The sequence below is a fragment of the Macrotis lagotis genome, chromosome 4, assembly GCF_037893015.1.
Source record: "Macrotis lagotis isolate mMagLag1 chromosome 4, bilby.v1.9.chrom.fasta, whole genome shotgun sequence".
Lineage (NCBI taxonomy): Eukaryota > Metazoa > Chordata > Mammalia > Peramelemorphia > Peramelidae > Macrotis > Macrotis lagotis.
The window spans coordinates 59,923,709-59,949,511 of record NC_133661.1 but is presented as its reverse complement, the minus strand read 5'-3'; positions in this window follow the sequence as shown (position 1 = coordinate 59,949,511).

The window sequence follows — 25,803 nt, the reverse complement described above, 5'->3', positions numbered from 1 at the left end:
CATCCTATTCCTAATTCCTATTCCTAATATTTTCCTGGTGACACATTTTATTCCTCTTCTTCTTTGAGGTTTCTCTTATCTATGAAATATAGCCTCCTGTACCTAACATGTCCCTTTCTATGACTCTGTGAGTTTTTCCTTTTCAATTATATGAAAATTATTAAATTCTCTATTTCAAAGCTATAAACACAAATAGGACATGGGCATTGAAAAAGATGGAATTTTGCTTCCAGGAGAGAAGTTTGAGGTCATTAAAAGGGTTATACAATTTTCTAAAGGCAATCTAGTCCATTTTCTTTTTCCTGTTGTTCATGCAGAAGCTTTACAAAAAGTAATCAAATTGTCTATTTTATCTTTAATTGCCACTCCTACCCTATTCTTCCTTTAAAATAATAACTTAAAGGAATTTCTTTCCATTCTAATCTACTATCCCTGTGATTTGACTGTTTATGTTTAGGTCATAAATACATTTTAACTCCTTTGGGGCATATGGTATAGGATTCTGGTCTAAACCTACTTTCTGTCAAATGGCTTTCTACTTCTCCCGTAAACAATTCTAATTAAATAGAGATTTTTTTTTTTTGTTTTAGGGGTTTCTGTTTTTCATTCAACAAACAATGGGATAGTGCTTGATTGATTAGATATTGGTTTTCTCATCTTTTTCAATAACCTACTTTGTTCTTTTTTAAACTAGAAATAAAATAGTTTTCATTAAACAGAAACCAGGTCCCTTTCCATACATAAGGATGCCTGTGGCTGCATGTTGAGTTAGTTTATCTGTTCTTTATTTTATTTTCATTTATTTTGTTAAATATTTCCCAATTACATTTAAATCTGGTGAGGGTACACTCAGGTCCTTTGGTTTGCATGTTTAATACTTCTTGTTCAGATGATGATTTCATTATAATATAGTTAGCAATCTGCCTATATTACAGCCCTTTATCACTATTTTCCTACTACTTTCCTTGAAATTCTAGTTCCTTTGTTTCCATAAATGAATTTTGTCAGTAGTTCTAGTTCATTAAATATCCCCTTACTAGTTTGATGGATTGGTTCTTGTTTTTCAGTTGTTTCACATATATCTAACTCTTCATGACCCCATTTGGAGTTTTTTTGGTAAAGATGCCAAGTGCCGTTTTCTTCTTCAGTTCATTTTACAGATGAGTAAATTGAGGCAAACAATCTTAATTGATTTGCCTAGCTAGTAAGTTTATGAGACTGGATTTAAATTCCAAGTCTTCTAACTCCAGGCCAGGCAATTTATTCACTGTGGCCCCTGGATGCCCAGTTTAATTAACAATTATTTAATTAATTAACATCAGTAAATCAATTTATGCATTATTATAATTTGTATCATAATACATGTTACACTATATTTTGCATCAAACATGAACAATGGGAATCTCTAAAATTGTTCATGTTTTTATTTTAGGAAAGCATATCTTCTAATGGTATTTACCTAAATTCTGTATTTCTCAGTAGAATAACATTAAAATATTTTATTTTTTATAATTATTATATAGTTAATGCTGAACAGTTTCTCTATTTCTTTTTCTTGAGTTTGGTAGTAATATAAACATGGACTTATAATTTCTCTAAGAGTGATATATTTTATCAGTGACAAAGTCTGATTTTCAGGGGTGAATCAAAACCTCTAAGTAGGAAAAATTAGAAAAGTTATGGAGCTCGAATATCTGGATTGGAATCTAGGCTCTGGATGTCTTTGAATGAGTGACTTTAAAGTGGTAGATTCCCAATTTTCTCAGTGAAGCTGTTTCTTCTTCCATAAAATACATTGTGGAAGTAGGGAGGGATCCAGGAGGGGGAAATATTAGATGACCTCTAAGGTGTGGGGCTACTAGTACAACCTAATTTTGCAACTTGCAGATGAGCTGGAGGAAAGAATGGGTTACATTTATTATATTATAATGACTCAGTTCCTTCCAAGTTATGAAATTCCTCTTCTTATTTGACTTGAGAGCAGATAGCCAAAATGTGGGGTGTTCATTATTATAACTCGAGGTGCATGGAAAATACTTGACTTCTGCCCTTTTGCCTTGGGAGAGGAAGAGAAACAGTAAATAGAATAAAAAGGCCAGAAGTTTGAGAAGGTTATTCCTTAAAAGGTTTACTGCTATCAATGGGACCTGATGTCAATTTTTTCTTCTCCATCAATATTTGGTTCTTTTCTTTTGAGAAGAGGTCTGAGATCTTGGGAATTAAGATGCTTATCTTTTGGGGAAGATCCCAAAGAAATCAAGGGGAAAAGGCCAGGAAATGCAACTCCCCTGGATCAGAGCCACTGGAGAGAAGCCCAAGGTCATCTGACCATAAATAAATTTAGAAAGTCTGAATGCCTGCCTTGGAGTAGCTGCCATCTTTGGCTTCCAAGTCTAGAGTCACTAACTCTGATATCTTGGGGAAGATTGAGTTCTTCTTTGTGAAGGCTCCTTTGGGATCAGTGATTTTAGAATTGAGTTGCGTGAAGGAAGAGGAAAAGCCATTTTAAGTAATCAGATAGGGGCAGCTAGGTGGTGTAGTGGATAAAGCACCGGCCTTTGAGTCAGGAGTACCTGGGTTCAAATCTGGTCTCAGACATTTAATAATTACCTAGCTGTGTGGCCTTGGGCAAGCCACTTAACCCTTGCAAAAAAAAAAGTAATCAGATAAAAGATGGGAATATCAGAAGAAGATGAACCCTTAGAGAGGCAGTGTCAAGTGATTTGGAAGCAAAGAATATAAGTTCAAATCATAGCCTATTGGATCTTGGACAAGTTCCTACTCTCTTTCCTCACCTGGAAAGCTCTCCCTCCTCCACACCTACACCTCCCAGGTTTCCTTTAAGTCCCAACTAAAATCCCACTTTGAATCTACAGGAAGCCTTCTCCAATGTCTTTAAATTCCAATGCCCTCTACCCTTTCAATTTTCCTTTTTATCTTATATATGGGCAGGGACTGTCTTTTGTCTCTTTTTGTAACTACAGCACTTGACCCACCATAGTCATTAATCAATATTTATTGAATGAATGAGTAATTTCTCTTGATGTTAGTTTCCTCTTAATCAGCTCTAATTCTTTGATCCTGTGGACTCAATGGTTTCCTTATATCCATTTGTTATTCCTGGTCCTTAAAAATCCCTATGAATTCAACAAGGCATGCATTAGACCAGACCTAGGAACTGGAACAATGATTACCTTGGTATAGAGAGTTCATATATGGGGAAACTCCTTTCACCAATGCAGGTCAGCAACCTCTCTATAATTTGTAGTTTTAGAGAGTTGCCTAGAGAACTGAGAAGTTAAATCATTTGCCTGGTCAGTATCCAGAGGCATTCCTTATTTTGCGGCCAGCTTTTCATCTTTTGTGTCAAATTGAATTCAGGGCACTCAAAATATCCTTAATTTTACAGATAAGGAAACTGAGGTCCACAAAGGTCAAATAACTTGCTCAAGAGCATAAAGCAAGTAAGTGGAAGAGGCAAAACTAGAGTTCTATTTTTTTTAATTGATCCTTTTATTTATGTCAGCCTTAGTCTCCCTGGCTCAAAATGAAGACAGTGTTGTAATGCAGAGGGAGCAGCAGACAGGTTGTTTTTTTTTTTAATCTATCGACTTTCAATAATTCATTTCCTAGAGAATGGTTCTCTTTCTCCCCCTGTATATCAGCTCAATAGTCAGTAAAGTAGCGCCATACATAGAGCAGGCAACTCAATACATTTTTTTTAAAAGAACATAGACTTTCAGGGTTAGAAGGAACCCAAACCCCGTCACTGACTGCATCTGCCAAACAGAGACTCAGAGAAGTACAAGTTTCCTAGACTTACAGTTCAAGATGGTGGGAGGTGATGATAGGGTATGGTGAAAAGGACACCAAGTAAGGAATCAGAAGACCTGACTTTGAAGCCATTCTCATCCATTAATTATTCATGTGATTTTGAGTAAATTATTTACTCCATCTCCTGTTCCCTCATTAGTAAAACAAAATAATCATTCCTTACCCCTTCTTTGATCTTAGATTTATTGTAGAGATTCAGGGAGATAATACTGTGCATAAGTGTATTAGGAGACATCTAGGGTACAGTGTTAGAGCCTGGAATCAGGAAAACTTGAGTTCAAATCCTACCTCAGATGCTTGCCACCTATGTGACCCTGGTTAAGTTACTTATCCCTGAATGCCTCAGTTTCTTCATCTGTAAAATGGGCTGAAGAAAGAATGGTAAATCATTCCAGTATCTTTGAAGAAAACCCCAAATGGTGATATGAGTCAGACATGACTGAACACAATAAAAGCAAAATGTATAAGATATACTTTCTTTTATTTAGGAACCTGGCTCCAACTTGAATTTCTTGACTTACTATTCATGGTATCCTTTCACACATTATCACTCAACCAAAATTGCCATTTTGCTTTGACTCACACATGATATTCTATCTACCCTTTTCCCTCACCTCACAGACTCACTTCTCCCTCTTAGGAGCTCAGCTCAGACCCATTGTGTATTATTCCCCCATTGATGGTGCCTTTCCCATAAAATTGCTTTATATTTATTTGGTATAAACTGAAATGTATACATGTTATCTCCTACAGTAAAGTGTACTCTTCCTGAGGGCAGGGACTATTTCATTTTTTAAAAAGAATTTTCTTCCCAGTAGCTTTTAACATGATACCTGGAACAAGTAGGTATAATTAACGAATTTTTGTAACTGCTTTGCAAATAGTAAAATGCTTTTCAATTGTAACTTGATTATTAATAATACAGGTTCACAGTTATGTGATGATTTATGGTTTACAAAGCATTTTTTGTCACATTCTCATTTTATCCTCACAGTAACCTTATCAGATAGGCAGTGGAAGTAGCACATTTAAGGAAGAGTGCTGATAAGAACAAGATCATTCAGAGAAGGGAGACAAGGATACCTTGAGTTTGTGCCATATGACAACTGGTTGAAGGAACTGGAAATGTTTAGGGAAGACTCAAGGGGATATGGTAATTATCTTCAAATAAGAGGGATCATATTTGATTTTTCGCACCTCTGGATGGTAGAATAAGGAGCAATGAGTACAAAAATTCTAAAAGACAAATTTAATTATGGTATAAGGAAAAACTTTCCAATAATTAGAACTAACTTACAAAAGAATAAGAGGAGCTAGGTGGCATAGAAGATAGAGCAAGAGGACTGGGGCCAAGAAGACCTGAGTTCTAATCCAACCTCAAGGCCACACTTGCCAGTTGTAAGACCCTGGACAATTCTATTTGCCTAAGTTTCTTCAATTGCCCGATGAGCTGGAGAAGGAAATGGCAAACTACTCCAGTATCTTTGGCAAGAAAACTCCAAATGAGGTCATGAAGAGTTGGACATAACTAAAAAATGACTCAACACTAATGATAGTAGAAATGACCCTTCTTTGAAGGTCTTAAAGCAGTAGTTTATTGAGTATGGTCTAGGGTGTATGGAGTAAATGGCCCAATGGATAGAATGGCCAAACCTGAAGTCAAGAGGACCTGACTTCAAATCTAGCCTCGTCTGTGTGACCTTGGACAAGTCATTTACCCCTGATTGCCTTACATCCAGATTCATATTTGGCAACTAGATCCAGGTGGTTCTGGAGGAGAAAGTAAGGCTGGTGACTTAGCACTTAAATCCAATTCATGTGCCTTTTGTGGCATCACCTCCATGATGTCGTGGTATTCTTTGGGAACGTGTCAAAGACTATATGACTACTGAGGTCCCTCTCATGTCTGAATTTGATGATTCTGTGAAGTATCTTTATCATCATTTCACAAAATAATCATTCAACAAGCATTGATTTGGCACTTACTATATTCTAGGTTCTTTGCCAAGTGATTATCCAAGTAAAGGCATAAGAAAGTCCCTTCCTTCAAGGAGTTTACAATCTAATGAAATGAGACTATATGCAAACAAATATTTCTAAACAAGATACATACATAATAAATTGGAGACAATTCCAGAAGGAAGGCATTAAAATTCAGGGGAATCAGGAAAAACTTCTTGAGGCAGGTGGAATCTTAGCTGATAATTTGAAAAAGCCTTGAGAATCCAGGAGGTGGGAATGAGGAAGGAGAACCTTTCAGAAATAGGGTACAGTGTCTTGTGAGAAGAACTGCAAGGAAGGCAAGGAAGCCTGGGTTACTGGACCAGAGGGTATGTGAAGGGGAGTGGGTATACAAAAACTGAAAATATAGGAAGGGACCAGATTTTAAAAGTTAGCAATGGATTTCAGATCTGATCTTGCAAGTAATAGGAAAACACTGAAGTTTATTAAATGGGAGTAAGGATGTTATCATTTATTGGAGTTTATTAAATAAGAGGTCAGATGGCATTTTAGGATCACTTTGAAGTTGAGTGAAGGATGGCCGGGGAAGGGAGGGAAGCCAATTAGAAATCTATTGCAGGAGCTCAGTGTGTGTGTGTGTGTGTGTGTGTGTGTGTGTGTGTGTGTGTGTGTGTGTGTGTGTGTGTGCTTTCCAGATTCAAACTCATTTCCTTTCTCCACATCAGCGCTCCATCCACAACACCAGGATGCCCCAAAGATAAAAACTGAGAGAAGTGAATAATGTAAGAAATAAGGAAGATCAGGGAGGCTTAGCTCCTCTTGTAGAACAAAAAAAGATAATGCAAGAAATAGCTGATTAGATTTTTGGAGTACATTTGAAACTCCTTCTGATGCTTTCTATTGGCTTTGCTTCTTTTGTTAAACATTAAACAAATGTCAGCAATATAAAAAGCCTAAAAAATCATGGAAGGAGTGCAAGTGCCCACAGGAGGGTAGGAGAAGATAGGTTAGTTTAAGGAATGTTGAGGGGAATAGACCTGATAAAAACATTGATCCCAGTAGGACATTGGGAGCTGCACAAGGCAATAGGAAAGTCAGTCCTGGAGAGGTGTAGGAGAAGAAACAAAGGGACTCAAAGTGGAAAATTTTCCAGAAGCTCTCTACAGTGATAGGAGACCCTGTGTGCCCACAAAGGCAAAAAAGTCAAATCTATTTTTAAGTTATGCCTCCCTAAGTGTGGAAGTTGATTGGCTGGCTTCACAGTCTCTGTGGAAGGGGGTGATAGTGATGACAGGCCTGAAGAAGCGGGGTTCTCACTGTGTCTCCATGCACGTTTTCTCTGGAAATCGACTCTGGGAGCTAACTAATGCCTAGTCACACTTTCTTTTTGAAGCTCAAACAGATACCTCCCACACAATTGTCCTGAACTCACTTTAAATGATCATAAACTTAAAGCAGAGAAAAAGTAGGAATCAGGTAGCAATCCAAAAGAATTCATTTTCTTGCTCTAAACCAGTTCTTAGGTCTATTAATGCAACATTTCTAGAAATTTCCTAATACGTAAAAAAGTATTATGAGAAGCACTAGGAATGCAAAAGCAAAACAGATAAGAAAAAAAAAAAGAGAAATAATAACTGCCTGCAAGGAGCTTACTTTCCTCTGAAGAGATATAAGAAACTCACAGATAAGTAAATATAAAATATCAAGGTAGAAATGATTTGTCTTTTAGGAAAGTAATGAATTATATTACACCCTAAAGATATGAGAATATGATGGATTCAGAGAAGCAAGGAGAGATTTGCATGAACTAATGTTGAGTGATAGAAGCAAAACTAGAACAATTTCTATGATGACCACAAATGATGAATCTGAAAGATATCATGGCCAATGCTGCAACCAATCACAAATTCAAAAGACTTAGGAAACCTAGTTTGCACTTCTTGGTAAGGAGGTGGTGGGTTAGGGATCAGACCTGGATATACTCTCAGATATTGCCAATGTAAGGATTTGCTGTGAGTGAGTATAGATATTCCTTTTAAGGAAGGGCTTCTACTCACAGTCAGAGGAGGAGATGGTTTGATGGGCAATGAGACTCATGGGAAAAAAAGATTATCAATAAATAATTTACTATTATCCTATTGTGCATGCTTAAATACAGGTGTATACAATGCATACATCTATACATACATAGAGATAAGTAATGCACATGTGCATTAGAGTTAGTAAATAGTCATTTACTGAGCATCTAAGCTGTGCCAAACACATTGCTGAATAATGGGCACGTGAAAAAGAGGTAAAAGATAGTTCTTTCCCTCAAGGTTCTTACAATCTAATGTGAAAGACAACATGCAGGTAAATATATACAGGCATATCTTGGGGGGTTTTTATAGATTCAGTTTCAGATCACCAAAAAAAAGACAAATATTTCAATGAAATAAATATCACAAAAAAACAAATCACACGAATGTTTTGTTTTCCCAGTGTGCATGAAAGTTATATCTATACCATATTAATATAAACTATACTAATTGTCAGTAAAATTGGAAATAGTATCATGTATAAAAATACAATGTGCATAACTTTATTAAGAAATACTTTATTGGTTAAAAAATGCTAGCCATAATCTGAGTCTTCAATGAGTCATAATCTTTTTGCTGGTTTTACATTGTTATTTTATTGATAGTTGCTGATCAGGGTGGTGATTACAGAAGGCTGGGGTGGTTGTGTGTGACAATTTCTTAAAATAAGACAATAATGAAAGAGTCAGCCTCATTGGTTGACTATTCCTTTAATTTGAATGCTTAGAGGCCACTGTATGGTTATTAATTGTCCTAATTTCAATATTTTTGTGTCTCAGGGAAAAGGAAGGTCTGAGAAGAAAAAAGAGAGATTGGGGAATGGCAGGATGATGGAGTAGTCAGAACACAAACACATTGGATCAATTACTTTGGCCTTCTTATATGGGTATGGTTTGTGGCTCTCAAAAACAATTACAATAATAACATCAAAGATGAATGATCACAGATGATCAAAACAGATATAATAATAATAATAATGATAATAATGAAAAAGTCTTAAATATTGGAAGAATTACCAAAATGTAATAGAGACATGATGTATTCTTCATGAGGGTGCTACCAACGTGCAATTTGTAAAGAATGCCATTTTTGCAAAGCACAATAAAACATGGTACACCTACAAACAGAAGATAAATAGGAAATAATTGAAAGAGGGAAGGTGCTAGAATTAAGAGTGATTGGAGGGGCGTAGTGGATAAAGCACCAGTCCTGAAGTCAGGAGTACCTGGGTTCAAATCTGATCTCAGACACTTAATAATTTCCCAGCTGTGTGGCCTTGGGCAAGCCACTTAACCCCATTTGCCTTGCAAAAAAACCTTAAAAAAAAGAGTGATTGGGGAAGAATGGAGTAGGGAGATTATCTGGTCAGACATTTACTTTTGGTGAACCATTTCAGTGGCTGAATGAAGGATGGAAATGGGGAGACACTTGAAGCAGTAGATTCACCAGAGTTTATTACAATAATCTGGATGTAAACTGCACCAGAGTCATGGGAATGTCAGAGGAGAGAAGAATAGATATTCAAGAGATGCCTCAAGAGTGAAATTTTGAGACCTTGGCAACGTATTGGACATAATATGAGAGAGAGTGAGGAAACCAGTATGACAGATATATATATATATATATATGTATATATATACATATATATATATTTAATTTACAGTCTGTCCAGCAAAACTTCATAACTTCTTGTATATTCCTCTTCCTTTCTTGATGACTTAGATGTTTGTTATTGATGAAGTCACAATAAAGAAAAGGAAAAAGAATAATACAAAATAGTTTCAATATCTGGGCTCAGTAGTTTTAATATCTGGGATGATCCTACAAGGCATCATATAGGGTATGACACCTGAGTTATCTCTGGATTCTATAGGTTGGAGGTAAGGAGGAACAGTCTGTACAAAGGTACAAAAATAAGAGATAAAACAGGTTCAGAGAACAGCAAAGAGACTATCACCACAAAGTTCTGGATTATGCTCCATTTTAACCAACTACTATTTCTGTGGACAATAGAGCTTTTATTCTAATGAACCAGCATATGTACATTAGAAGACATTGTTGTGATTTGTAAATTTAATTAATTTTAAAATTGAATAAAACATTGGCAAGGACCTGGTTTTACCTAATCAATGTCACTAATCAAAGCTTAAAGTGCATTTTGGTCCAATCCTTTGTTTCATGAAGGAGAGTACTAAATTACAGAGAGGCGAAGAGATTTGGCAAAGGTCTAGTAACCAATTCCCAGCAGAGAGAGAATTACTTCTTGACTCTTAGTCCAGTATTCTTTTTAACACACAATATGCCTATGGTTAAAAAGTTGGGCTTCTGAGATTGGGCCCACTTTCTCCCTTTCATAAAGTGCTATTGTCAGAATTTCTTTTCTTTCTACAGTCACTTATAAAGTCTATCTAAAAAAGAGCATGGGATTCCCTTTCAGTAGGAGAACCCACAATGAGAAAATAATGACTCATTAGAGAATTGAATAAAGACACTGATGCAATCTGGTCAGATTCAGTTTTCTGGTGGGAAGGAACCTGTCAGCATCAGTCTGCAAATGTGAGTGGTAGATCCATGTGGAGTCATGCAGCACTCAAGATAATAAACCAATCAATGTGCAAATAGATTGTCTGGCTTCACAGTCTCTGCAACAGGGGGACATACATGTTTGTGCAAATGCAAGAATTATCACATCTCATATTGGTGTCCCTTAGCAGGACCTACTTTGTTTATCTCTTGACTTTTTGGGATCACTCAGACCTAGCCTGGAGCTTTGGTCCAGGTTGGTCTCCTTCATAAATGCTTTCATTCATCCTGGGACTAAAAGGGAAGAAATGGAACCCTCAAATAGTAGGAGATGAACAGAGAATATATACATACATCCATATATACATTCATATACACATTGACATCACTATGTTGGAGACAAATTATGGTGTGTCCAACTGTGGCTGATCAGGCCAATTTGAGCTAGGAATGCTCTACCCCAGGGTGGGCACAAATAGTCCATGTGAACACCAGGGTCATATATGCTAATCTAACATATCTCATGTTTCCTTTGAGCTGCTTCTCATTGAGTGCAGCATCCTCTCTGATGAGGGCATTCTACACTGGGTGTCTCCCATGCTGTACAATTAATTCTAAAGTGTCCTGGTATCACTTCTTCTGACCTACTTGTGAGTACTCCATAAAATATACATACACATATAAACACATGGACATAGACATAGAGATTTTGAATCCTTTTGTCTACTAAACTGATCTGCAAATTTTTGCTAATTTATAATATTTCAATATTAAACATAATGACATTGTTTTTGCTCCTTGAAATCTTATATCCAATTGGAAGGTACTCAAAATTATTATCACATCAGTTCATGTGCCAAATTTTGTTAGATTATCTTTAAATATAACAAACCCATTCCTATTTGAAATTTTTTTATCCAACATTTTGTTCTAAAACGTTAGATTCATATCTTGAGTCCATTTTCTTATTATTATGGGATTTAGAATTCTAAGGGAACTTTGAATTCTTCCAGTACAGTCTAGAGCTAGTTCCTACAGGCATAGAAAAGTCAATTGTTAAAATTTCAGAGTGAGCATTTACACTTCATTGAAAAATTGAAAAATGTTGCAAGATCAGGGAATAATTTACTATTTTGTTTATGGTATGAACTTAAAGTGATGGAGAAAATACTGATAATGGAGATAAAATTTTAAAATGTAAGACATAAACTTTTTTTTTCCAGAGATTTGACTGTTAGAACTCACTTTAGAAATAAGAAAATAGACACCCAGGGATGTTGACACTTGTCCAAGATCATATAACCTAAGCATTCATCTACACACTGTCATCTACTTTATGATTTTTTGACCCCTTGTCCTGTCCTTTTCTGACTCATGCCTTACCAAAATTTCATCATGACTTATCTCCTTCCATTGTCCTCCTTCAAGAATTGTGGAGCAGACTTTAGACCTGGGACGCAAAGGAGTTTTTAAACTCAGATTTGTTTGTGCTAAAGTGGAGTCCAAATAGAGGTAAGACAAGTTTCCAGTGGTCGATAAGAGATTATATTGTAGTGGTACACGCAGTTGAAGTTTGTCCTTTGATCCCAAAGCCATCAGAGATATGACACCATTACAAGTAAATGATGTGGACTTCAGTGAATGGGTGCTATCCTAAGTCATCAGTCTCACTATTTCTTCTGAAGACATTGGTTCCAATGACCTGATTTGGATCAGGATGACTGGAGATGGCCCTGGATGTGAACTCATCTTCATGAGTTCAGCTCTGGCCTTCCCAGCTGTGTGAGCCTCGACAAAATCACTTAACCCTGTTTGCCTCAGCTTCTACAACTTTCAATGAGCTGGAGAAGAAAATGGCAGTCCACTTCAAGAAAATCCTCAAAAGCTTCATGATGAGATAGGCACAATTGAACAACACCATTTAGTGGAAAGAATAATAGATTTGGAGTCGAAAGTCTTGTGTTCAAATTAAAAACTGATCAGTATGCATGAATAACCACTCAACTTTCTGGTCTCAGTTTTGTCATGTTTAAGATGAGAGGTTCTGAAATAAATGACCTTTACATTTTCCTCTAGTTCCAAGTCTCTGATTTTATGATCCTAATTAAAACAGATCCAGGAAGAAATGTGGGAGTTTTTACCTAGGGCCAAGGAGTATAAGCTTCAAAGATAAGAGGCTTGGTCTTATTGTACAAATAGACAACTAGAATTATTCATGAGGGTCTTCTACAAGCTGTGTTGATTTTTTAAATATTTCTCTAATTGATGAGGAAGGCTTTGATAAATTGATGTTGAACTAGGAGCATCTGATAACGAGGAATTCTGTCTTGTTCCCAGTTGACAGATGTTTATTTGACTTAATGGGGTAAAGGTTCCAAAGGAAGGCTGCTTCTTCCTTATTGAACTCTCTGAATAGAAAAAAAAATACTTGCTAAGTTTGTGTGGTTGTTGCTGTTGTTCCTTTCAAATTTTAACAGGGAGATTGCCCCAAAAGGTCATTCTAATAGTCATCTAGAGATTTTTTTCATCAAAATGTCATCTTTGGGGCATAATCATACTCAACATTTAATAAAGATGTATTAACTTTGGACAGAATTTAAAACCTGGGAAGAACCTTAAGGAACATCCTTAGCTCAATCTTCTCATTTTACAGATGGGGAAACTGAGAAATGAATTGATATTCTAGGCCATGGAACTGGCTGGAGTTGAAGCCAGACCTGGCAGAGTCTGAGAAAGAAAACACTGTAGAAGCCAAAAGACAAAGGTTTGAATTCTACCTTATACCGTTTATTCCTTGTGTGACTCTGGGAAATGAACTGAGATCTTTTTGATTTTTTTTCCTTTATCAAAGGAAGAAGTTGTACTTGATAATTCTAGATTCCTTCTCATTTAAAATCTATGATCTTGACTTTCTGACTTGCACAGAGGGATATATCAAAGTTAACTCCTACTGACATTTTTTTATTTTTTTAGGTTTTTTGCAAGGCAAACGGGGTTAAGTGGCTTGCCCAAGGCCACACAGCTAGGTAATTATTAAGTGTTTGAGACCAGATTTGAACACAGGTACTCCTGACTCCAGGGCCTGTGCTTTATCCACTGCACCACCTAGCCGCCCTCCTGCTGATTTTTAAGTGCTAGCTGATTTTTAAATTTTCTGCATGGACATTTACATTTTGGAAATGAACAAATCAGAGCTGAATTCATTATTTTATTAATTGTCTAAACTTAAGAAAATGATGGAGAAAATGTCACTAATAAATATTAAACTTAAAGGTATGTCATACCTGTATTTCCCCCTCACAAATCCTATTGTTAAACAATTATCAATAAATTCATGAATCAATTTTTTTCTCTCCACTTCGGTGCAGCTTCCCTGAATTTGCTTTGATTTAAATAAGAAAATGTGCTGTAGCTTAGTGGAGAACTGATGTAAAGAAATGATGCAGAAACCAGGAAAATCTGGGTTCGGGGCTTACCATTGTCGTATCATGACTGTCAAAATCTTGGGAAACTCATTTCTCAGGACTCCAGATCTTTCTCTAGGATTGTAAATTCTGAGAAAATACAGACCTTTATTTGATGCAAGAATTATCCTCAAGTAGGAATTCATTATGTCAATCAGATCCCAAATCTAGTCTCTTCTCCTTAAAGTCAGGTGTCCTCAGAAAGCACACTGCAAAAGTCACCTTGAATGGTCTTTAATCATGGAAGGCACATTGTGAGGTAGCTGGGTAGTCAAACTGATAGAGTACTGACTCTGGAGTCAGAAGGACCTCAGTCAGAATTTGATCTCAGGCACTTACCAGTTCTGTGACTCTGGGTGATTCACTTTGCCTCTGCCTACCTCAATTTCCTCATCTGTAAAATGGAGGTAACAATAGCATCTCCCTTTTAGAATTGTAAAGATGAAATGAGATCATATGTATAATGAACTTTGTTAACCTGTATGCACTCTGAAATGTTATTGTCACCAGCATCATGATTTTAATATTTAATATTTTAATATGTAATATTAAGTAATCCAATCACAATTTTATTTATTATTTACTTATTGTGGTAACATGTTATTGTATATTATTTATTAAATTATTTAATATTAATTTTATATTTTATTATTATTAATAGCTAACTGTTTTATAGCGTCTACCATATTTTAAAGGACTTGTGCTAATCACTTTACAATTATTGTCTCCTTTGATCCTCACAACAATGTTAGGAAATGGATACTATTACTTTATCCCCATTTTATCGATGAGGAAAATTAGGCAAATTGGAGTTATCATCCTCATCCTCATCTTCATCATCACTGCCATCATACATTATCTTTCAATAACTTCTAGATGTTTACCATAGCAGGGAAGTGTGTCCAAAGAATGAGAATTTCTTCAGAGGTCTCCAGATCCCCAAGTTAAAAGTATGATCTAAGATAGAAAGACTTGCATCTGTGTGCCTCTGAATTAGAACCATCTCAAAAGATTCCCTTTTAGCATCCTCTTTCCCAAAGTCCTGTACCATTTCCTTCTATTTCTACAGCAATGGTGGCAGAGAGGCAACCAGGGATGCTAAGAATAACACCATTTTTAGAGTGACAATAAACCTCCATCGGCCTATTAAATGTAGGAGTCTTGTCCACTGATCTATGAAGGTTCATATTCCTGGAAAAGCTGAACCATGTCCATCTTGGCAACCTTAGAATGAACAAAATGGAAAAAAAAGAAAGAATGTGCAGGTAAATGGAAGGATGGCTCTCAGATTCTCCTTGGAGAAGGGAATTGGTTTCATCACATACCAAATGGCAACAAGGAGCATCATTTAAGAAGATATTAAAACCTCTTATTCTGCATTGCTCATAGGAGAGAAATAACTGAAAAAGGCCACCATGAAAGTCATTACAGCTTAGGTGCTGATATCCGTGGCTGGAAATAAAGGAACTATGTTCTGGGTTTTGTACACTTGAACCTGTGGGTCCAAGAGCAGCAGAGTGGTGTAGTATTGGACTTCTAAGAGTCAAAGGGAGTTCCCGGGCCATTCAGACCTTCCCTCAGCCTCTGGGTGAGGCTCTGAGAGGGGTTGGGAAGAGGCCTCGGCAGCCAAACTTTCCCCTTTTAAGCTCTAATATGACCTTAGTAGTCACTAAGAAGCCTTTTCTCCTCTAGCTGCTCACTTTGGACCTCCACACATGCTTTTGATCCAGTTCATCTTTTGTTTTTTCCAGGTGTTGACCCAATCCTGGCCCCCACCTGCCTGGGCTCTGTGGTCAGCACAATCAGAATATGAGAGCCTTCGAATATGTGTCCTTTGGGGAGACAATAATGCTTTCAGGATCCATGCCAGTTGTCTGAAGGGCAGCAGACAAGACACAGCAAAGTCAGTAGCAATAACTTCTTCCTTGACATGCCCTTCTGAGGGGGGTTGACAGCAGGTTGGCCAGGAAGAAGACTGGGAACCACCTGTGTTTATAAAATGGCATCTTTTTTCCCAAGAATTTTCCCCTGGCTTACCCTCTCCTTTCTTCTCAAGACATTCCAGACAGAGTTTGGAAGGGGAAGGAGAAAGTGGGAGGGTGATTGAGGGCAGGGGGCAGGAAATATGGTGAAAAGGGTCAGTTTTACTGAAAGTCACAGGTGTAAAAGGCAGAGCTAGGAGAAGAAGTCAGGAAAGACTTCGATCTCAGAGGCCTGTTCCAGTAATTAAACCAATTTGCTTCTACTGGGGTTTCTTAAACCTCTTTTCCATTCAGAGTGTAAATAGAAGTGGGAGAGAGACAAGGACATAACATTACCTGGGGAATGGGAAGGGGGAGAATTTAATGAGCTTTTGAAGACACAGGCAAGGTTGGAGACAGCCTAGGGATGGCATCACTAGGCAAATACTGAAGGAGACACGATGGGGAGAATGGGTAGAGGGTGTGGGTGGACTACTTCTCAAAGAGATAATAACAGGATGGGGGAAGAGTTGTCTTGCTCTGAATTTAGTCTGATCTTATTTCTGTATTAAACATGTCTCATGTAGCATATGGCTATGGATCATTCAGTTCCCAATGCTGGAGGGGGAGAATTCAGACTTTCCATGGTCCAATTCACATTTTAAGTCAGCTCGGTGAGAAGACCCAAAATAAGTAGTTCAAATTTGTCTGCAGGTATTTACAGACTCTGAGCAAGTCACTTAACCTTGTTTGCCTCAATTTCCTCATCTGTAAAATGATCTGAAGGAGAAAATAGCAAAGCATTTTAGTATCTTTGCCAAGAAAACTCTCAAAGGGGTCATGAAGAACTGAACACAACTGAGAAATGACTACACAACCCCCCATCTTTGCTTCATTAGAGGTGGTACAGTGAACAGAGACTTGGACTTAAAAGAGTCAAGAGTTGCCAGGTTCAAAATCTGCCTCAGATTTTTGATAGTTTGAAAAGTCACTTATCCTCTCCTGACTTCAATTTTCTCATCTGTAAAAAGTGTTATTAATTGAGAGTTAAGCACCTACTTTATAGGGTTGAGGTAAAGATCAAATGAGATAATGTATATAGAAAGTGCTTGCTTTATCAAGTCACAGAGATGCTAGCAAATATGGTGATGATAATGACAGTAGTAATAATCATAATCCATGTTGTTACCTATACGAATAACCAACTTCCATTTGGGAAATAGAAGAAGAGTTTATTGGAATAATGGAAGGTGCTCTGGATTCGGAGTCAAGAAGGATCATCATATCGCAGATTTAGACTTGGAGGCCACCAAGTCAACCTTTACATTCATGATTTTACAAATGAGGAAACAGCATCAGAAAGTTTTAGACACCAGCCCATAGTCACAAGTAAATTAGTGGTAAAGGGAAACTGAAGCTAAGGTTTCCAAACCCATTGCTGTGGTCACTTTATTGAACTCCACTTCATATTAAGTGAGACCTGGGGCAAGTTGCCTGTAGAATTATAGAGCTGAAGAAGAAGCTTAAAGTCTTCCCCTTCCACATCATTTGTCCTGGAAATGCTAACTTACTTGATCAAGATCTCATAGTTATTGAGTTAAGAGCTGAAAACAATCTCCTGGATTCCACACCGATCATCTCTGTATCATCTTTTATGGTTTCCTGACCCTCTGTTTTCTTAACTGTAAAACTGGGATAATAGTACCCATCTTCTTATACAAGTCTATTAGGAGGATCAAAAGAGGTAATGTTTGTGAAGCCATTCTATAAACTATACTGAGAAAATGTGAGGGAGGAATATTATAGTCATTTTTCCCTGTAGACTTGGATGTACAAAAAGTCTACAAGTTTTAGTGAATTCCAAGTTCAATATAAATCAATGGCAAGCTCTGTGCCCATGGGTAATGGGATCTGATCCTTTAGTAAGGGGAGTATACCTTCTAGGACTGGATGGTGATACTGTTCTGTTTAGAATGTATTTATAATTTTGTGCTCAATTCTAGATATCACATTTTTGAAATGACATTGAAAAACAATGGTAGTGATCAAACCCTTGGGTTCGTGCCCTACAAGGTTCTACTAAAGAAACTAGAGCTGAGGGGTGGCTAGGTGGCACAGTGGATAAAGCACAGGCCCTGGAGTCAGGAGTACCTGGGTTCAAATCCGGTCTCAGACACTTAATAATTACCTAACTGTGTGGTCTTGGGCAAGCCACTTAACCCCATTTGCCTTGAAAAAACAAAAAAACAAACTAAAAAAGAAACTAGAGCTGTGAACTGGTATTTCAGCCTGGGAAAAGAGAAGGTTCATGGGAAACATGAGAGATGTCTTCAAATCTATGAAGAGCAGCTATGGAAGAGGGATTAGACTGTTTATGTTTGACCCCCAAAAGGATAGAATTAGGAACAACAAGAGGGAGATGTAAAGAAGCCAATTTGTATTTGATGTCAAGAAAATTTTCTTTAAAAATTAAGCTAAGTAGAGGTAAAATGAAATGTCTTGAAAGATTGAACTTCCTTTCTTTCCTCCCTTTGCTGGAGTAGAGACTACTTGAGCACTTATTGAGTATGTTGCAGTGGGAACTATTTGAAAGTGATGCTGACTTCTAAAGTTGCTTCTAACTCTGAAATTCAGTGACGCTGTAAATGAATAACCTTTACAACTGACAGAGGTCAGAGGAATCCTTTCTTATATATTAAGAATCTGGCAGAGGATGTCAATATTCTCCTGGGTTATAGTATCATATGTCACTAATTCTTTTTCCAACTTTAGCTTAGCTGTTAATTGGGTATTCATTAGGTTACCCCAGAGAAATCTGGGGCAGATCTTTACCATTTTGAACATGGAGAAAAGGTCTGCCCAAGGTCCTTTTTGAATCAAGGAAGAAGGAAGAAAAAGTTTGGACTAAGAACTATCAAAGAGTTGGACAAGAGATAGGAGAAACAAATTCCCAGAATCCCTGTGGGGTGACATGGAAACCTTGATTCATACAATGAGGTATGTAATAGCAGGTTCCAGGGAATGTTGGAGTCAGATGAGGCCATTCTCTGCTGCAGTTATTCTTATACCCTAGCATGCTCCAGTCTATTTTATTTCAGATGGAGTAAAAATTGCTAACAGAAAGATATAGGTTTACTCTCCAGAATGACCTGATCAGTTAGTATAGCTTCATTATTCCTTTTTACTTTGGAATAAATTACTTCTGTTTGTGAGGTCACAAAGAAAACCTGGGATTCTGAGTGAATAGCTACCTTAAACACTGTTTGGTTACAGGACCATTAGCATTATGGATTGGTTAAGAATAGTCATATCACAATATATTTAGGAGACAAAGATCATTCTAGATCAAGAATAGATGCATGACCTGGAAAGTGGATGGATACCCCTTTGAGGTTAGATATGAGAATCTAATGACATCATTAATATAAAATTCCTGGGGAAATGTCAGGTGTCAGGTATTAGGATAAAGTGAGCTAATGAAAGCAAAAGCACTTTGTCATCATCAAGTCCTAGTGCAAAGCAAAACTTTGGTTGGAAGAGACTGGGAGCAAATTAAGCTGTCTATAGCTGGAAGATCTAAGAAAGTCATTCTCAGCTGTACATAGCAGTTTACTTCAATGAATGTTATCTCTGTTGTTGGGCAGCTTTGATCCTTTTCCTCAGAAGGAAATTTTTTTGTTTCTTTGTGTGTGTTTTTTGGCATATGAAAGTCAACCCATCCTTCAAGTTCCAGCTCCACTTCCATTATCCTCTTTGAATCTTTCCTGTACATCTGGACCCTCAGTGACCTCTCCCTTCTCTGGAGTTCTACAACGTTAGTACTCTACAACATGCTCAACATTTTATAGATAAATAGATAACTAGACAGAAAGACAGGCAGATTGGCAGACATAGATAAACATATGGATGGGGGCAGCTAGGTGGTGCAGTGGATAGAGCACTGGCCCTGGAGGACCTGAGGAGGACCTGAGTTCAAATCCATCCTCAGACATTTAATAATTGCCTAGTTGTATGACCTTGGGCAAGTCACTTAACTCTGTTGCCTTAACAAATAAAAAAAATTTTTAAACATATGGATAATATAGATATGGCACAGTAAATAGACTGCTAGGTCTGGAGTCAGAAAGACCTGAGTTCTAATCTGATCTCAGATACTTACTAGCTGTGTAACCCTGGCAACTCATTTGACCCTGTTTATTTCAGTTTCTGCTTCTGTAAAAATGATCTAGAGGGGGAAATGGGAAACTACTCCAATATTTTTTCCAAGAAAATTCCAAGTCATACACAATTGAAACATTCAACAACAAAAATATAGATATATCCAATCTAATCCAATAAACTTTTATTTATCACCTAATAAGTGTCAGATTCTGTGTTAAAATCTGGTGACACAATTAATAAACAGTCCCTGTCCTCAAGGAGATTACAGTTTAATGGAGGAGGGGAGATAATACTCAAAAGAAGGGGTAAAAGGGTGCCTCCTTTCAGGAGGGAGACATCAGGAATCTTCTTGTTCCACGTGACTGAAGCCAGGAAATGTAGTAAATACAAAATGAAGAGAACTGCCCTCTACAAAGGAAGACATTGGGTGGAGTTTAGTACTCTATTATCCAGTCCTCTATTCAAAGGAAAGAGGAGGCTGAGGGAGGTAGTGTCCTCACAGTTACAGTCAGCAGCATGTAGATGGGATTAGAGGTGAGGAATTTACCCTGGGAGAGGCATCTTGTTCTGTGGAGTGGAAACAGGCAGAACAATAGATGCAAAGTGTAATGGCCTCTATCTACCTAAAGAAATAGATATAAATATAAATATAGATATAATTATTTATTGTTCTCTTATTTCTTTATGTACATCAGTCTTATTTGGTTAGCTAGTTTGTAGGACCTAAGGATAAGGAAACAAGGTTTTTTTGTTTTTGTGGGTGTATATATTTCTGTATAAATAATACATACATACATATATATGTATGTATATATATATGTATATGTATATTTGAATCAAAGGTCAAAGGAAGAAGAAAAGTTTGGGTAAAGGCTATAGACGATTTGGACAGGTGATAAGAGAAACAAATCCCCAGGCAGAATCCCTGTGGGATGACATGGAAACCTGAATTCGTACAATTAAAAGTAGGCTCCAGTGAAAGTTGGAGTTATGACATATCTATATATTTACTATATATATATATATATATATTACTATATCACTTCTATATCCTCTATATATCTAGTAATACATATATATTCATAATAAATTATAACATCAAGCTCTAAGAGGTGAGCAGGGGAGGAAGGAGGGTCCTACCAGGTTAAAATGACTTCATGTATAAGCCCAGTGATGGATCCTGTGGTTTACAACTGCTCCCATTCTAAAGATGGAAAAATAAAGACTGATGAAAATCAAAAGCTTTGCCTATAAGTATCTGAGGCAAGATTTGTACTTAGATGATCCTGACTCAAACCCTAGTGTTTTAGCTACCATATCATCAATGTTCTGTGCAATTCAGACCCTAGAAAAGGAAGAACATGTTAGAGGAGCCAAGTGTAAGAGTAGGATTAATTAGAACAGAAAATGATTTTACAGCTCTCCCTTTTCATCTCCTATGAGTTGTTTCCTCTTTGTTTCTTGCATTTTTCCCCAAACCTTTAACAAAATGGTTCCTAGGAAGATTGCTTAGTGAATATGGCCACTTCACCACAGCCCAACTCTCATCTCTGACAGTGAAACCAGTCTCTGACTTAATGAAATCCTTGAGGCCCAGGGCTGGGGTGCCGTATAAGATTTCCTTGAGCATACATCACAAAAAGCCCCTCAGCTACAAAGCTTCCTTCAAACACAAGTTGGCTGAGACCCCAGGCTGGCAATGAGGTTATTTTCTTCAAGGGGCTGGCCAAATGAACACTGGACTTTATGTGTGGGTTTTTTTGTTTTGAATTTTTTTTTTATTTTTTTGCCCCTAACCCCTCTCCTGTGGCGTACCTTCCCAACAGTGGCTTCTGCTGATTTTCCACAGAATTCCTGAGAGAATGGGCTCTGGAAGCTCATGGTTAAGGACTAAACAATGAAGCAGGTCGTGGTGTCCTAAGAAATCAGGTCATTCTGCCTTTTTCTTGTGATCATTCTGACAACAGGGGGAGAAGGCACAGACGTGATTATCAACAGTATTTCAGAAATAGAAGGACTTGCCCTACAGGGCGCCAAACACGTGCCACTTAATACTCGGAAAACTTAGCCTTTCTCTTCATGTAGGCAGAATGCTCCCCCAACATATTGGATTGTGAAAATTTTTCTTTATAGATAGGTTCAGGAGGAAATGGCTGTTCCAATTCACATATTCAAACAGCTATAGAAGGTTTTAACTAGGAAGGAAACCTACAGATCATTCTGGATCAAAACCAATTTTGTCCACTTGGGGACACTTGGAAGCCCCAAGAGGAAATATGATTTGCCCAACATTAAATAGTGCCCAAACTTCCATAACCATCAATTGCAAGGCTTCTATGACCTCTAACACTGACATACCCAAGAAGATAGGGGAAGTTCCTCCAAGGATTATTAGTGCCTAGGGCTTGGTGTATTTAGTACTTACGATCTCAAGCAACAGATAACCCAAATACATGAGATTTTCCTCAAGGACAGACACAATCCAGGGACAAATCCACTATACATAAAAATTCTCCAAAGTTGTATTTCTCTGACACAAAGAGTTCTTATTTGGTTCTCTTGCTCTTTTTTTTTTGTCCACATGTTCAACTCTGGCACAAAAAATTCTTACTTGGTTCTCTTGTTCTTCTTTTTGTCCACATAGTCAGTTCTGACACAAAGAGTTCTTTACTAGACTCTCTTGCTATTCTCTTTGTCCATATATTCAGCTGTAAGATCTTAGTTTTTATTTTTGGTTGTTGTTGTTCAGTCATCTCAGTCATGTATAATTCTTCCTGACTCCTTTTGGGGTTTTCTTGGCAAAGAACATGGAGTGAATTTTTTGCCATTTCCTTCTCCAGTTCATTCTTTAGATGATGAAACTGAGCAAAACAGTGTTAAATGACTTGCCCAGGGTCACACAGATAGTAAGTACTTGAGGTTGGATTGGAACTCAGGTCTTCCTGACTCCAGATCCAATGCTCTATATACTGGGCCACCTAGCTCTCCCTGAACATTTTAATAATGGATATTTTAAGAAATGTTAGTCCAGAATACTGGGCTCTCTTTGTGTTTATAAGCTCCCCACCAACAGTCTCAGATCTGGGAAGGGGCTGATGTCCTCTCTGATGTCATTGACATGAAATCTGTCACCTTTTAACTATTTCCTAATTATATAGTTAGTAGTAGAGCCAGAAATAATAGAGCCCTGGTCTCCTGAGTCCCAGGATTCCCCATCTCCTTCTTGTCTACAATTGCAGAAAATGCAGGTACTTGTCAGATATTAGAGCTGCAAATGACCTTGGAGTTCATCCAGTCCAACCACCCCTCATTTACAGATTAATAAACTGAGTCCCAAAGAAGGGATGCAGGAATCTGAGGGTCACAATGACTTGGGAGGTATCATTTCTAGGTTTGGCTGCACCACCAAGTCCCAGTCCAATGTTCTTTCCATTGCACCACTGCTGTCTTCCATGATAAATGCTGTATGCCTGTCTCCCTGCCAGGTTACTGCAGGTGGGTAAACAAACCAGTGTATAACCAGGGGGCTTAGGGACTGGTGAGAGGAAACCATCTAATTGAATCCCTTAACTTCACTGTGGGGTCTGAGTGTTGAAATTGTTCTCATTTCTACAGCAAGAATAAGAGACATTCAAAAATGAAGTTGTATTTGGTCAGCAAGTCAAAACAGCATTTACAATTCCTTTCTCCAAAACATCTGAGGGTTTAATTAAAATCAGATCTTTTTTCTGCTTTATTTCTTCCCTTCCCCCTCCTCCCTCCAATTTTATTTGGAAAACTCCAGACCTAGATTCATGCCAACAAACAGAATTATACACAATCCTTGCTTGGTGGATTGGAAAACTCTTATCATAATGGCTGTAAGGAAGTGACAAGTTTCTTTAATTTTTAATTCTCCCCCAGAATAAGGTAACTATATTAAAGGTCATGCACACTGCTAGTTTTAAGAAGAGAGTGAATGGTCTGAAGCAATTACAACAACTCCTAATTGCTTTGATAAATCCTCAGAGCAAGGCTTGAGGGGTAGCTCTGGGAGGTTGGGGGGAAGCTGGGTGGCACCACAGTGGATAGAACAAGGACCTGGAGTCATCTTCTTGAGTTCAAATCTGGCTTCAGATACCTACTAGCTAAATGACCCTGGGCCAGTTGTTTAACCAACCCTACACTATATTTGACAAGAAAACCCCAAGTGGGGTTTCAAAGTATCGGACATGACTGAAAAATAACTGAACCAACTGAGGGGTTGGAACTCTTTCTAATGTGATAGATCATGAGCTCCTACCAATGTGCTTCTCCCAATGATTATTAATTAATTATCAATTATTCAGGTAGACAATTGGTTTTTAGAAAGCGCTATTTCTATGGCGACTGGTATATTGGTACAAACATTCTCCCCAAAGTCTATGACACATCCTCCTACATGAACATAGGGAATCCAAGGGAAAGAGAGCACAACCTTAGGAGAGCCTATAGGACAAAGGAATAACTCTTAACTCCTGGTTATTAGAAGTCTTTTTTTTTCCTTTCATGGAGGAATCATGACACTCAAAGATGCTTGTGTTGGAGGACTGTGATGGAAGGAGAGGAAGCCCTGCAAGCTCCCTCCTCAGTTCATGAGACCCTCCTCTGGTGGGAAGAAAGGCAGGAGACAAACCTAGACCAAAGCCCAGGGCTCCAACTGGTCCCCACCAATAAATTCCTTCTCAGGAGTTTAGTTAGGAGAGTCTCTTCTCCACGCTTGCTCAAATCTCTTGGGTCTGAACTGACTCAATATTTTATAGATGTTCCATGGGGAGTAACTAAGTTTCCCCAGGCAATCCAAACACACTTCCTGTCAGCCTTACTTCAGTTCATCCAAGGACTTTATGAAATTAGTCTAAAGCAGAGGTTGGCAAACTATGGCCTAAGGGCCGAATCTGGCCAGTTACTTATTTTTGAACAGACAGAAAGCTGAGTGACTTTTTTTTCTTTTACACTTTAAAGTAGTACTTTGGATTTGGTCTTTAGATATATTTTGCTGGTCTAAAGTCTTTGATAGATTGATTGAATAGAAGTATTTAGATGGTGTTCACACCTTTGCCTTAAAATGATTCAATTAAGTCTGGGTTGTCAACTGAAGAATTTATCAGGGTTAAATGGATTGAAGTGATTTTTGAGCCTAATTTTAAAATATTATCCCAGAATATTATAATTAGAAGGACATTTGGATGTCAGTAAGTCAATCTTGTATCAGATCCAGGAAGTTCCTCTAGAGAAAAGGATGGATCAAAGAAGTTCCAGGAGCTGCCACCTACAAGAAGCCTTCCTTGATGCGCCCCCCCCCTTGGCCCCTCTTGAAGACCCTCTCTCCCTCCTGAAAAAAATTTTCTATTGCTTTGGATTTTCTTCCTTTGTCCATGTTATATTTCCCCAATAAGATGTAAACTCCTGATGGGTAGGGGTTATTGCATTTTTATCCTAGGCAGTGCTTAGAGTACATAATACATAGAATATATACTTAATTAATTTGTGTTTAATTCAACTCATACAAGTCACTTCAGTTCTGCAGATTTATTAAATGTCTTCTGGGTGTAAAGAACAGAGGTGGTCAATAAATCAACAAGCATTAAGTACCAACTGTGTTCTAAGCATCATGCTAAGCCCTAGGGCTATAATGAATGAGGTGAAAGAGTTATAGGTTGTGTGGTGTGGTGTGTGCTCATGTGTATTGTATCCATGCATTTGTATGTGTGTATTATGTGTATGTGTTGCTCCAAATTTATGTATACAAGACTTACACACATGCAAGTACTAAATTCTACAAAACATTAGTTTCTTGAT